This window comes from Diabrotica undecimpunctata, chromosome 10, assembly GCF_040954645.1.
Source record: "Diabrotica undecimpunctata isolate CICGRU chromosome 10, icDiaUnde3, whole genome shotgun sequence".
Classification (NCBI taxonomy): Eukaryota; Metazoa; Arthropoda; class Insecta; order Coleoptera; family Chrysomelidae; genus Diabrotica; species Diabrotica undecimpunctata.
The window spans coordinates 43,946,413-43,962,215 of NC_092812.1; the positions used below are offsets into that span (position 1 = coordinate 43,946,413).

Sequence of the window (15,803 nt, forward strand, 5' to 3'; positions counted from 1 at the left end):
GGTTGGCGATCATCAGGGCTATACGTATTTTCGAAACTGCTGACCGAAACAATTCGTTGCTGCTACAGCTATACCATTCCCGTAGATTCTTTAGCCAGGAGTTTCGTCTTCTTCCTATAGACCTTTTTCCTGCTATTTTCCCTTGCATAATTATTCGAAGCAGTTCATATCTTTCGCCTCTTGTAATGTGTCCCAAGTATTGCAGTTTTCGTTTTTTGATCGTAAATATGACTTCCTTTTCTTTATTCATTCTTCTCAAGACCTCGACATTTGTGACTCTCTCGGTCCATGATATTCTCAGGATTCTGCGATACATCCACAGTTCAAATGCCTCTAATTTTTTGGTATCAATCTTTTTCAACGTCCATGACTCCATTCCGTAGAACAGCACAGAAAGTACGTAACATATCATCAGGCGAAGTTTCATTTCAAGGCTCAAATCTCTTCCGCAGAACACTCTCTTCATTTTAGTGAATATGGATCTGGCTTTTTCTATTCTTATTTTGATTTCTGCTGAGCAGATTTTATTTATTACTGCCATGTTATAGGCAACTTTCTTGCATTCCGCCACTGGAAGACCATAAAATATTTAGACATAGCACATTAGCAAATACTCTCTCAGTTTATTTTCTTGTTCTACATTAAACACTTGTCGGACAATGTAGTGCGGAACATACTTTAAAATTTTTATCACACTTATTGTCTTTTTTCTTTTTTACATACCTAGATAATGTTACGTAGTTTACATTTTTTAATTCTGCTGCCCGTCTGATGGAGTGGCCTTGACAAACGAGCTCTATTGCATCTTTCATGTCAGTCTCGAGAAACAAACCTTTAGGTTTTTCTCTGACGATGACAAAACAATTTAGTTTTGTCACACAGAAACACAATTCCCTCAGCCGCGTTCAAACTACAACTGAGATTATAACGAAACAGCTGACGAACCCTCATGTGCGGATCACAGACATATACGATTTGACCATGATATTTTTCGATCGGAAATTAAATACAGAAATCCTAGAGATACAAACTGGGTAGGATATAGGGAGTCCCTCAGTAAAAATCTCGGAGAAAGTATGATCTTGTTTAAAGGCCCAGAGGTTATAGATTCGGAGGCAGAAACGATAAGCGAAGCTATTATGGCGGTTTACCAGAAAAACTGTCCAGAAAAAAACAAGGAAAAGTACGGGCAGTAATACAGTCTGGTGGAACAACGGCTTAAAGAGGATGAGGTCGGAAGTCCGAAGCCTATTTAATAAAGCCAAAAGTAACCAAGATTCAGATACCTGCAGGTATAAGCTAACGGAAAGCTAAAAGGAATTTATGGAGGGAGTTTTGCGAAGAGATTACAGGTATCCCGGCATGTTCTCGAATCCATAAAGTCCTGGCAAAGGATGGTGCTACAATAAAAGAATTAGGTTTCCTGAAGAAAGCTAATGGCAAATTTACGGACACCAAAGAGGAAAGTCTTAGAGAACTGATAAACACGCACTTTCCGGGCTTAACAATTCTTGATGATGCAGATAGGCCAACCAACATAGACCAAAGGCTCACTAGGTCAAGGTCTACAGATTGGGAAATAGCCACAGCAATCACAAGACCAAACAGAATTAGATGGGCTATAAATAAGTTGCGGCCATAAGCGTCTCCAGGGACAGATGGCATATATCCAATACTGTTGCATATGGGATTAGAGGTATTGATACCACACCTATGCAAGCTCCTTAAAGCCAGTTTAGCATGGGGGGTCGTACCGGAAATATGGCAAAAGGTTTAAGTAATATACTTGCCTAAGGTAGGTAAAGTATTAGACCTAACACCAAAGTTATATAGACCGATAAGCCTATCTTCTTTTCTATTAAAAACTCTGGAAAGGCTTCTTGATAGGTACATCAGAGACGAAGTGTTAAAAGATAATCCTCTAAGCAATCGTCAATATGCCAATTTACCAACCTGGTAAATCTACGGACTCTGCGTTGGATGATCTAAATAGGCTTATCTCAAAATCAATGGAAGACAAAGAGATAGCAATGGCCGCTTTTTTATATATAGAAGGGGCATTTAATAATGTTACCACCAGCTCTTTGATAGGAGCTATGAGTAGACGAGGCGCACCTGCGGTAATATGCAGATTGATAAGGGCATCCCTAGAGAATAGAACAGTAATGTCCACTCTGGGTAAAGCAACCATCAAAGCAAAAGTAGGTGGAGGCTGTCCACAAGGAGGGGTTCTGTTCCCTCTACTTTAGGCAGCTGCACTATTCCCAGCCTACCGGGCCACCTCCCGCACGTGCTCTCCCCATTTTCCATTCTGGTGCAATGTCACTCCTAGTTACTTTACGTGTTTCTTGGGTGTTAGACATGCTCCCGCACATTGTAATTAAACTTTTTTTTCCCTGTTCCTTTTCCCCTTTAGAATGATGGCTTCGGTTTTATCTGTCCCAAGTTTCAGTCTGTGCTGCGTCATCCATTTCTTTACGAATAGCTTGCATGACTGCGAGGCATTGGATCGCAGGTGGAAAACACCTTTTGGAGCAAACGAAGTGACTCCAAAAGTATATGGTACCCATCTACTAGATCTGTATAAGCTAGTACAGGGATACAGAATTCTGGAATGGGTATCATAAAGAAATGGAAGATGTAAAATAAGCCAATTGGCTGCAGTACGACCGGTTCATAACAGACGGCTTCAAAAAAAGTTCCCGCTCTTTGTTTATCATTCAAAGCACCACCCTGTTGATAGTGTGTGTCGTTCATGAAATTTTCTGAATTCGACGAAAGAACTACAGCCCAAATGCTTCCAATCTATTCATTAATATAATTCTGAAACTATTGGCATCTTAATGTTATTAGTATTTTTCTTGGGAATAAGCCACAATTTAGGTTTAAAATAAGTTTATTGACATTTTAATTTTTACTTCGGAAATCATTTTCAAAATAAAAACATTAATAAATTAAACAGATCTTATTTTTTGTTACTTGGTGAAAAGTTTTTCTAATAATTTAATTTTATCCGACTCATTCATATTGACAATTCAGACATATATTATACATTTTAAAGTAGACGACTTTAAAACGATATTGCCAATATTGTTGAGTTGCGTTCCTAGGACGACTTTATTGTAAGATAGTTCATTTGATTACATGAAATAAACTTTAACTTGAGAATATTTGTCAGAAAAATCATAGCATGTGATTCTGTCTTTAAAAAGACAACCACATGCATCATAATAGTAAAATTCTCCTGTTAGTGAATCGATGAGGAAAAAACCATGTAAAAAAACCTCATAATACTATCCCGACATGGTAAGTATTTGGTTGCTGAAATAATATTGACAATCAAACGAAGAAAACTTCAGTACTTAGGACATGCGATGAGAGGGCAAAAATACTCATTATTACAACTTATTAGGCCAGGCAAAATTTGACGAAGACGAAATATGGGAAGACGAACAATATTGTGGCTTAAAAAATCATAGTGCAGAGCTATTTAGAGCTACAATCAATAGGGTCCGCATAGCCATGATGATTTCCAACATTCGATAAAAGATGGAACTTAAAGAAGAAGAAGCCTAGTTAGTTTATCAACTTGTATGATATCTAGTCTATTATATAAATTACTTGGTGGTCTGTGAGCACAGTATTATACCACTATACCTTGTATTTCTCATTTTAAGTACAAGATAACGGACACGTTTATAATAAAGGAGAAGATTGACTTGCTGTTATTTAAATAGTTGTATAATTTAAATTTTCTAATATTATAAGCAGATTTTGTAAAATTTAAACATATTTTTGGTAAGCTAATAAATATTTATGCGCATTTTCCACATTTTTAGTAGCATGCCCAACTCTAATAATCAATCATTAAGTTCCTAATCTTGCAGATACACCTGAGGTTCCTGAGGGTCAATACACACGTCAAAACACAAATATTTCAGTTTCATTTCTATCTACTTGTTGCTCTAATGATTATGATTAGGTGAGCCAAACTCCTATCGATCTCATTTTGGTTAGAGTTTATATTCAACAAGTACGCACGCGTATTGGACGTTGTTTTCTCGGTTCTATATGGTGAAAAAACTAGGGGCACTTTTCCAGTCGATCTCCAAAACGTGGTCGTGGAAGAATCAAAGTGTCGTGGTGCTCAAGACAGAGGGGCATGTATGTAGGTAAGTCATACAGGTAGTTTTTATTTTTTTATTACTAAAATGTAACACAATTAGGAAAAATAAGGTCAGTTTATGTGATAAAAAATTGTAGAATTGAGTTTTTTAGTCTATTAGAGCGTAAAAACAAATTTTAAATCCGTTCTTGGTTTATGAAATATTCAAAATCCTATTTAATACAAAAACTTATACATCACAGTTAAAATTGTCTTACTTAACATAATATATAAAATAACTTGTATTACTATTTTTGTAAACTGCATTTACTGTAAATTAAGTCTTATCTATTAAGAACTTTTTTATTAAGACAAGGGAAAAATGATATAAACAAAGTATGTACACACTTTCAACTGAATTTTTATTATATAAAATATTAAAAACTACGTAAATCCTTTCAGTACACTTAAAATTTGTAAAACAATCAAAAACAAATGATATATTTAATTTAAGTAATGTTCTTCATTTAATCCCCTGGCTTAATTTTCGAAATTAACTAAATACTGCGTGTACAAATGATTAAAACAAAACTAACATTTATTGTTAAATTAATATTGATTTAATTTCTGAATTTTTTATATTAGTTCTTGAATTACGCCACGACAAAAATTATTGAATTCCCAAACTCAAATATGGTTAATTATTTCTTTAATTAACGAATAATAATTGGTTTAAAAATTTTAGCAGGTTATTATCACAATAATAGTGTTGGTTTTGTTGTTTTTTGACATTTTTACGGACGGTTATTGATTGGTATAGTGATCTAAGTGTCGTATATTGCACCAGAGATTTCAGATGCAGGATAATGCAACAAGTATTTCTTTATCGCCGTGAAAATGAGTAGAATGCAACCATAAAATTACAGAAAAGCTGGTGTTTACTAACAGTAGCTTAGAATTGAAGTGTTGAGCTCAACATCAATAGAGGCGAGTCTTCATGATAAATACGGAAAAATTAAGGAGATACATACACATTTGAACAATATATTTTAAAAATATCCTTGACAGGATAAAAACAACAGTTGTGGAAATAAATGAACAGATAAAAAACTAATTCACGAGACGATAAACGATAACGAGATGAGCAGGTAGAATGTGCATATATTAAGCATTAAGAGTTACTAAAAAGTTTTCTATTATTTCTTCTGTCACTAACAATAAACTTTTCCGTTTAAACATTTCTCAAAATTCATTTTCATTTCGTCTAGTATTGACAAAATGGTACTTGTTTCAAACCTTGATATTCTTATGTTATTTGGAGATTTCAACTTATTTACTTACTAAATACTAATACTACATATTACTAAATAAACTTATAAATGCAAAAAAACATTGTTAAGAAATAAATTTTGTTCACAGCTGCAATTTATACCAAGTCATTACGAATCCAACCCGTTTCAGAATAAAAAATTTGCCATCAGCGTTAGATTTAGTTTTTATGAATGAGATCCATATAATATTAAATTAAATTGTTATATCGATGGCCTGGTTCCAAAAGTGGCTAACTACAAAATCGTCGTTTTCGATTAAACGAAATTTTAAGTTTAACCCTGTCGATCAAATCAGGTCTTTCAAATCGAATTATTGTTTGTCTATAAAATATTGGGTAGTAATACTGAAAAACACCTTTGATATAAGAATAATAAATAGTTCTTTAAATTATTCGTCTGGGGAGGGTTTTTCGTAATAAAATGCACGTAGCTACATTTGGAATTTAACTTTATTTTAAATTGAAAAATGAATACTCATTATCTACAATATTACAACTACAGTAACATTTATAAAAATAAGTAATAAATAAACAACGATGTACACTTCTTGTAAAATAAATATTTCAAAAAAAATCTCTTGTTCTTCCTGGTCATTTATATCGGGTAATACCGTCTCGTGCACAATATTTGGATCTCCAATTATTGAGTCTGTATAAAAAGCTCTGCAATCGTCGGGAAAATTTGCGGCACTACTGATTTCTTTTAAGTTTTGAAGTTTTGCAGCCGATATTTTTCTTTTTTCTTTAAACAAAGGCTTTAAACAATTTTCCATGGTGGACGTAACTCTTCGACCCCTACGAGGAACAATCAATATTTTGTGAAATACTTCTTCATCTAAATAGGTTTTAACGTGCATCACAAAAGGATTACCTTTTTCATAACGACTCCACTTAATGTCACGCCAATTAATCACAGTTCTATCTTCAGCTTTGTTTCGATTAACCATTATAAGTTTTGCAAGGGATTTCCAATCAATGAAGGTAAGGTCAGGTGTTGTATAAACTTCATATTTTGGAGCATTTCGTTTTGCGTTCTTTGCAATAGTTACCCATTTATGCAGCAAGTATACAGGGATATTTTTGGCAGCGGTTTCTATTCTAGTATGCATTGAGTCACATTCAATTTGACTGTGGCCAGAGATAAGAAATTTTTGATCGATTACTTCAATAGGTAAAGCCTGAACAGCATACAGAAACATGGCAGCAACAAATTGATTTTTGTTCTGACCACCGCAAGTGTCACTTAATAGTCTAACATTTTTAAATGTTTGGGGGAGGCTCCTAAGATGGTGAACCCAGCAAGACGCTACTTCTGAGGACCCACGTCCATCCTCAATCTCAGTCCACATGAAACATTTACCAGTATTATTTCCAGTATTAAAAATCGTAAAATTATAAGTAGCGGGTTTCGTTTCATAAAATAGAACCGGATTTATCGGATCTGTTGGAACGTACATGACCTGTTGCAGGTGAAAATTACAGGCGTGTATGGTTGAGTCATTTAACGCAGCGGCAATTTTATCAGAATTTTTTTCATCGCTTGCCTTGTTCTTTAATTGTATGTGACAATCGTAGTTCTGCCCAATTTCTTCTTCAATTCCCTTCAGCCCTTCAATTTCTGTAAAAAAAAAACGAAATTACGAAGCAAAATACCAGAAAGAGAAAATATATTTGCGAAGTTGCCTTTCTGGGGTAAAAATCAATTGATTTATACCTTAAATTAGCAAAATCACCAAGTTTACTTTGATAGCGATACTCTTTTTTGGTAATTAACAAATAAAATGTACCAGTAGCAATAATACTGTCACATTACAATTCAATTTTTGTAAGTAAAAACGAAATTGCAAAGCAAAATACCAGAAAGAGAAAATATGTTTTCGTAAAGTTGCCTTTCTGGGTAAAAACCAATTGATTTATACTTTAAATTAAGCAAAAACATAAAGTTTAGTCATTTAGTAAACATTATTTGATCTATACTTCAATATATTGAAAGATGCATCAATAAAAGTACTTCATTAAACCCTATAATAATATTGTAATTTTATTTAAATTTTATTCACAGTCTTTTAACACTTATTTTAATTTATTTACAGTATTTTAACACTGACACTAAAAACACAATTTATAACATATTTTTGGAGCGCTACAAATATATTTATTAGACTAACTCAGAATCATTCCACGGGCTTCTAGATTGGTATGTTGCAGGCCATCTAATTCTCGCATCAGGATACGTGCAATTGCATCATGAGCGTAGCAATGCTATCGTAGCACTAACCTTATTTATTGTTATAAAGGCAACAATTTTACTACCTTTTAATAAAAAAAGAAATAAACTTACAAATATAAATGTATGTATATATTTGAAATCACGTGCTTTTAATGAAATCATAAAATGCGGAATAGAAAAACATATTTTTCTGTATCACAGATGATGCAGCAACTGGCTCAGCGTCCCTTACAAAATGGAAGAAAGTCGACTGTAGTTAAAATAAAATAGCACCATCCTGCGTTCTCTGAGGGGGACATCTCGCAAGTGTAAGGTGTTTGTTATTTTAAACGTTCTTCAATTTTCTTTCTGAATAAACTAAGGCTGCATAATAGGGCCCATAAATCTTAATAAAATAACTCAAACACATTAATATGTAAAGATGTACATGTAACATAATTATAAACTGTGAGTTTTTACGCGATCACTCGTCAAATAACATTATAAACTTGTTTTACTACAAGAAGAAGAATACTTATTAACGTCATATTCATCCTCCCCATCTGCTAATTGCGGAAACGAAATAGTGCTTAAACTATCATAAAAACCATATTTAACACCACCACTTTCTTATCAAAGACGACATTACGAAATAATAACTTTAAGCGATCAAAGTAATTTTCAGAATTTAATCATAGTAAATAACAGTAATTTAGTCAGCCTCAGAAAACTAAAACAATAGTCATCAGCAAAGAACCAACCAGACGTAAAATAAAAATTGATGGCTTCAATATTGAACAAATAATGGAAATAAAATACCTTGGCATTACACTGTCCAGCTATAGAGACCTGGACAAAGAAGTAAGAGATCAAGTACAAAAAGCAAATAGACTGGTAGGATGACTTAATAACACTATATGGCGAAACAGCCACATTAACACTGAGATGAAGTCAAGAATTTATAAAGCCAGTGTAAGAAAATTTATAAAGAAGAAAAGAAGAGGAAAAGTTATAGTATATAAAAAAAAGAAAACTTATTGACCTTAATTGTAACTTTGTGTAAAAATACTACTGAGAACGAAGAAGAAGAAGACATGACATCTGCATATTGCCGCTCTCTGAACTTAAGTGGTGGTTGTAAAGCAGTAGTGTCAGAACGATTTCCTGCCTTTGGGTGCCGGTTGGACCAAGCCCTCAACTAAGTAGAAGTTCTGTTGGAAAAACGGTCCTTTTCAGATTGTTGGCCTTTTTGTTATGTTCGGTTTAAACGCGTGGAAAATAGCTGTGGCTGTGTCTTATACCTATATATTCCTACATTTGTTCATATTCGTCCACAAATACATAATTATTTATTTTCTTTTATACTCTAGTACTTTTTTCTACAGTGTACTTTTAAAAACAATTCATATTTCATATTTCTTCAATATCCTGTACACAATTGTTCATTTAACTTCATCATTTATCATTTTCATATACCATACATATCATATATAATTTATATTCATATTTCATGTTCAATATAACTTCATCTGTTACTGCAACTCATAATCCTTATATCAGCTTTGATCCATATGCATAATCTGTAATATGATTTGGTTAGCTTAAAGAACCGAATATCAGATAACTTATGCGTTTTTCTTCTTCTGTTACAATTCACATATAACCCTTGATCTTCATTTGATCTATATGCTTGTTCTTATTCAAGATTCAGTTTATTTCAAAATACAGAATAGTTATATTGTAAACTTCCCGTACAGTGACAGGTGTAATGGGTTTCTCATTACGTTTTATTGTCAAATTGTTTCATTATATTATTCCTCTATATATCTAATTCTTCTTAAAATTTATTTACATCAATTTCCTTATCTCAATAGTTCTTAATGTAATCACTGATCATTATATTTAGAAAGAAAATCTAATTTAGATCTCTTTACAACAAAAATATTAATGTTCAGTCCAAATAGTCGATAATAATATTTAAAAATTATATATTATAAAATTAATAAAAACATAGATATTCAAAAACTCAGAAAACATTCAATATTTGATAAAATTTTAATAGGCGTTTGATGAAAAATAATTTAAAATCTATTAAAAAATTTAAAAATTCTATATTAATACTCTAAATAAAATCGAAAGGAAGTTTTTGATTAAAATATAATAAGATTTATTTACATACTACCATCATCATCATCTTTGGCTCGACAATCCTGTGTGGATCCTTGCCTGCTCTAAGGTTAGTCGCCATTCTGTTCGGTTTCTGGCAACGTGTTGCCATCTTCTGATCTCTAGTATCCATAAGTCGGTCTTAACTTTATCTAACCACCTAATTCGCGGTCGGCTGCTTCTTCTTCCTTTAGGTGTTCCTGTCGTAAGATTTTTGGCACACATGTTGTCAGGCATTCATATTATGTGTCCGGCCATTCCAAGTCACTGTGGTTTAATGGAATTCTATATTTTGTAATGTTTTTATTATTCTATTTTATTGTTTTTATTTATTATTAAAGGTTCTACACTTAAAACACTTATAAGTTTATTAAAGTCTTTATTACTAATTTATCTTACACTAATAATTATATAATTTATTATAATACGTGCGTTACATTTTAAAACGCGACGCGATGTTCAAAAACTAACTGTTCTTCTTACAGCAAAATTCCTCTTTAAATATAAAATGCCGTTATTCTCGAAGTGGAGGCGATCCCCCATCGAAGAGCCGAGAAGTGGGTGACTCATCAAAATTCCGGTAAACAGGTCTTTTACCGTAGGGGACTAGACATTTCGGCCGGCAGGTATATGATCTGGAAAATACTTGAATGAGAAAGCATATTAGTAATAAATATGTTTACAGTTTTGAGTCATATGACACGTCATTATCTATCGTAACAATATAATAGTAGAACTATTCAACGCTATCTATACTACGGGAATCATCCCTAGAGAAATGTTGACATCAGCATTTGTGTGTTTGCCAAAGAAAGTGAATGCCAAAGAGTGCAGTGACTATCGAACCGTAAGCTTAATGTCACATACCTTGAAAATTCTGTTGAAAATTATCCACGCCAGAATTCACTCTAAACTGGAGCTGGATATTAGTGACACACAATATGGGTTCCGCAATGGTTAGGGTACCAGATAAGCACTATTCTCCTTCAATGTGCTGATGCAGAGATGTTTGGATCTTAATCGTCCTCTTTACGTCTGTTTTATAGACTACAATAAAGCGTTTGATAAAGTAGAACATGACCGACTCATGGAAATTTAAAAAAATAAAAACCTAGATGAAAGAGATTTAATGCTAATAACAAACCTTTATTACAATCAGCGAGCAATAATACGAATTGAAAAAGAGACATCTGAAGAAATGGAAATAAAGAGAGGAGTCAGGCAAGGCTGCATACTATCACCTCTATTATTTAACGCTTATTCTGAAGAGGTAATTCGAGAAACTCTGAAAGATGAAACAGTCGGCATAAGAGTAAATGGAGTCTTAGTTAACAACAGATATGCAGATGATACAGTAATAATAGCCGATAGTTTACAAGACCTGGAAAGACTCATAAGTAAAATAGTAATGTGTAGTAGGAAGTACGGACACTCGCTCAATATCAAAAAGACGAAGTTTATGAAAATTTGTAAAAACAACCATAATACTAACGAAATCTTGATAGTAGAGGGCCAGCAGATCGAAAGAGTAAAAAAGTACACTTACCTAGAAACACTTATAACAGAAAATAATGACTACACTGCAGAAATCAAAGTCAGAATCGAAAAAGCACTTTCTAATTTTATGAAAATGAAAAAGGTCCTATGTGGCAAAGACTTAACATTAGCTCTTAAAGTATACAGTGTACTATACTATGGAGTGGAATCATGGACGTTAAATCTAGACACAATGAGACGACTTAACGCCTTTGAAATGTGGACATATAGAAGAATTATGAGGGTTTCCTGGGTAGATAGAGTTACGAACAATGACGTACTGAGAAGAATAGGCAAAGAGAAGCAAGTTGAACTTACAATTAAAGAAAGAAAGCTACAGTATCTCGGACATGTGATGCGGGGTGAGAAGTATGACATCCTGCGACTCATAATGCAAGGAAAGATAGATGGCAGAAGAAGCATCGGAAGAAGACGAATTTCATGGCTTAAGAACCTGAGAGAATGGTTTGGATGCAGCTCAAAACAACTATTTAAAGCCACTGCCTCAAAAATTAAAATAGCTATGATGATTGCCAACCTCTGTAGCGGAGATGGCACCTGAAGAAGAAGATATACATACAGATAACATAGGGGTGGCAGTACTTAATATATTAAATATTTACAAAACACGACTCAATACGAGTAACGAATGAATGAATAATGTGTAATTATAATGAACGACTACTGGTCTGTTTACCTATTATATAACATTGAACTGTGACGCTTTGGGTTCTCATTATTTAGTTTAAAATAACAATCAAGGTTGCTGAACGTGCAAGGTTGCAATTCAAATATTTTGTATTTAACAGACTCTATAACTTTCTATAGAAACAAACTTAAAAAAGAAGGAGGGAATCATTTGTCAGGATACGAATGATGTGGCTAACATTGTTGAAGACAAATTCTGTGAAGTGTTTTCTATTGTAGCATATTGTTTTATAGTATATTCTATTAACAGTCTCACAATCATTTCTCTGAAGTCAATCACTCACGAATTATTTACAAAATTGATTCTAAAGATTTTTCGCATAAGTCGAATTGAAATATACACGTTACCGAGAATTGAAATTATAATAGTCATAAGTAGAAATGCTAGAAATAATCCCAAATATTAACGATTAATTGGACACAGGCGAAATAAAACCTTTGACCCTCTCTCGTATCCACAAAGCTGTTTTTATAAAACGTTTGAATCCCAATTAAAGCCATTAGTTTAAACGAAATATAGGATTAGTAAACGTGTGGGTTTATTCTGGAAAATTGGTATTTATATTATTGACGAGTGTGTTTGTGCATTTTAAGCAAGTATATATAGAGTTACGTCAATTAAACATTTAAATTGATGGTGGCTACCACTGTATACGAGAAAACAAATGAAACAGGCACCTGAAGTATACCAAGCGTAATTAGATCGAGAATTATAATCATATGTAACAATGGTTGTCATGGAAACTAAATATTATGTTTATTCTAATCAATTGACAGTAAATCTTCAAAAAACCAAAAAAGATGTGTTTAATTAATTAAACATTTTGATGAATATTATACGTTCTAATAAACGGTTATCTTCTTCGCCTCTATAAGCAATTCTGCTTGTTTATTTGCGGATTGATACTTCTAGGAAAGAAAAATTCATCTATTCCGATAAAAGGAATGTTTGCTACTTCTTTAGCAAAACTATCAGCAATCTCATTACCAAAAATTCCTTTATGCTCTAGCACCCATAGAAAGTTACTTTGTTGTACTTGTCAGTTACTTCAGTGCCTGTTTACAGTTCCAAGCTGTTATTGAGTCATAAGTAAGTTGTAGACTTCATAGCCTTTAGTGCAGCTTGACTGTCAGAGACAATAAATATTTAGGTTAAATTAAGGCGTTTTTCAGACTCTCTTAAGCACAAAAATTGATTGCTGGAAGAGAAATTACAATAGTATCAATGTGGATATCGTCCTGGTAGAGGTACTACAGATCAGTGGTGGGTCGCGAGTCTAGAAGGAAGGGAAGCAAATCTTGTCAGATTATGTCAGATTATGTTCTAGTGCAGCTGTGACACGTTATGCAGAAAAGTTTCCTAGAAGAAACTTACCAAGTAAAAAAAGACCAAATAAAATAAATTCTGGTAGACCAAGATCAACAAGAACAATTAATAAAGAAGATAATATTTTAAATTTACTTGATCAAGATCCAACAGTTAGCGTAAGGAATATAGCAAGACAAACAAATACTTCTTCTTCAAGTACTTGGCGGATACTGACAGGACAGCAATTACATCCTTATCATTACAGACAAGTCCAAGAGCTGTTGCCAGATGATCTACCGGTTAGAGTGGATTTTTGTGAAACATTGCAACAAAGGACAGCCCACAATTCAAATTTTTTAAATGCATTCTTTTTACGGACGAGGCCACCTTTACGCGACAAGATATATTTAACTCCCATAATGCACACTACTAACTGGTGTGATGAGAATCCACGAGTCAAAAGGGTATTACATTACCAACACTCATTTAAAGTTAATGTTTGGGCAGCAACTTTAGGTAACAAATTAATAGGTTATCATATTCTACCTGGAAATTTAAATGGTGATATGTATCTTGATTTTTTAAACAATTCCTTATTCGAGATATTAGAAGATTTAACGCTAAACGAGCGAAGATCTTTATTTTTTATGCACGATGGAGCTCCACCACACTTTGATAGAAGGTGTTACTTGGTTGAGTAATCATTTTCCGAATCGATGGATTGGTAGAGGTGCAGAAGCTCCGATTCATTGGCCTCCTCGGTCATGCGATTTTAACCCTTTGGACTACGCAGTTTGGTCGTATACTAAGGAAAAAGTCTATGCTACAGAGGTAAATTCACGCCAAGAATTGGAAAAAAGAATTTAACGTCAACTTAATGACATCATAGCTGATTCCCTACCGTTACAAGGTTAATGGAATCTTTAGAAAAAAGAATAGACTTGTGTATTCGCGAAAACGGAGGGCATTTTGAACACTTACTGTAATTGAATTTTATTTTATGTTCTTAGTCATTAATTTAATTTTCTTCTTGTGAGCTTTGTTTAATTACTAACTATTGTATACCAGCATCAATTATTACTTCATAATTTTCAAATCAAAATATTCCGAAAACGGTACACAGTATCGAGTTTTACCAAGAGTACCTTTTTCGTGTAAAATTTAAACTTAAACATCATTCAATTTTAAGTAAACTTACTTGAAATTTTGATTAATAATTAAGCTCTTAAAAATGTTATATTGACTAATACTGAGTATGATCCGTGTAACTAGCGCCCTCTATGAGAATCAGATATAAAAACAAATTCATGGGATGTATCAGCTTCCAAAACATATTTATATAAAATTTCATTACAATGTTGCCAGTAGTTTCGGCAAAATCGTAAAAAATGCGTAATTTTTTTTTTTCAACGCCCTGTATCTTGAAAACGGATGGCGTTACAAAAATTTTTTACTAAGCAAACCCCAATTATTTTTCAGTTTTTTACCTACCCTAGAGACGGGGTTATCTTTTTTTGAAACACCCTGTATATAGACGTTAATTGCTTTTTACTCTTTATGCCGGTAAGTATAGCGATTTTTTGCCACTATATACACATATTTCGACGTAGTTGAAAAACAAAATACAAACTTCAGTGATATTAAACATGAGAAAAACTAATTCACATTGCCAATAAAGTTATTATAAAAACCACTATTTCCTTTATACATACGTAAATAAACGAAGACGGATATTACGAAATGAAAAACGATGTTCTCTATCGACTTTTGTTGATCCAACAAAAACGTGTCAATTGTGTGGAAAATCCAATAACATATTAGGGAAATAGTTTGGATTTCAGCCTATTTGTAAAATTTGTATCAAAATAAGATTATATTAAAAACTTTCTATCCAAAATTGGATTGGGAATAAATAAGATAAGCTTTATTCACTAGATTCGGTAGAAACTTCAGGTAAAAAGAATTACAGACCATCACATATAAGCCTTGAAAACAATGTATTGTAAGTACAGGTAGGAAGTAGATATCAAATTATTTTAAACAGTTTGTCCAAAAGTGCTAAAATAGAATAGAATTAATACCAATGCCCAAGGTAGCCTACTGGCCGTAAGCAAGTGAGCCAACCACCTCAGAGCTCAGTGTCATAAGAGGCTTAAAATTATCAATTAATATATTTTTATCTTAAACTGTAACAATAATACTATCCATCCGAAATGGTGGGCGCCAATGTGTAATAATACAAATCTGACTAACGTTGGGTGCCAACTGTTTTTGGCTTCGACTAGCTCTAGTCTCTGATGTGAAGGTCGTCTTATCTTAAGTGCAAATCCGAACAAAAAGAAATGGCAGGGATAAATAAAAGATGATAATAACTTATCATATCTCTTATATATTAAAATTGATTTTTTTTATTTTTAAACAATAAGAATACACCTAATTG

The 15,803-nt window shown here is 33.0% G+C and overlaps 1 protein-coding gene across 2 annotated transcripts in view; it reads left to right on the forward strand.

Annotated features, from left to right (window-relative positions):
* The first annotated feature begins 4,108 nt into the window (after positions 1–4,108).
* LOC140452522 (ras-specific guanine nucleotide-releasing factor 1-like) overlaps positions 4,109–15,803 on the forward strand; it is a 72,352-nt gene continuing 60,657 nt past the window's right edge. For both annotated transcript variants that reach the window (XM_072546836.1, XM_072546837.1), the window contains exon 1: positions 4,109–4,172. The gene's annotated coding sequence lies outside the window, so the exon portion shown is untranslated. The remainder of the gene's footprint in view (positions 4,173–15,803) is intronic.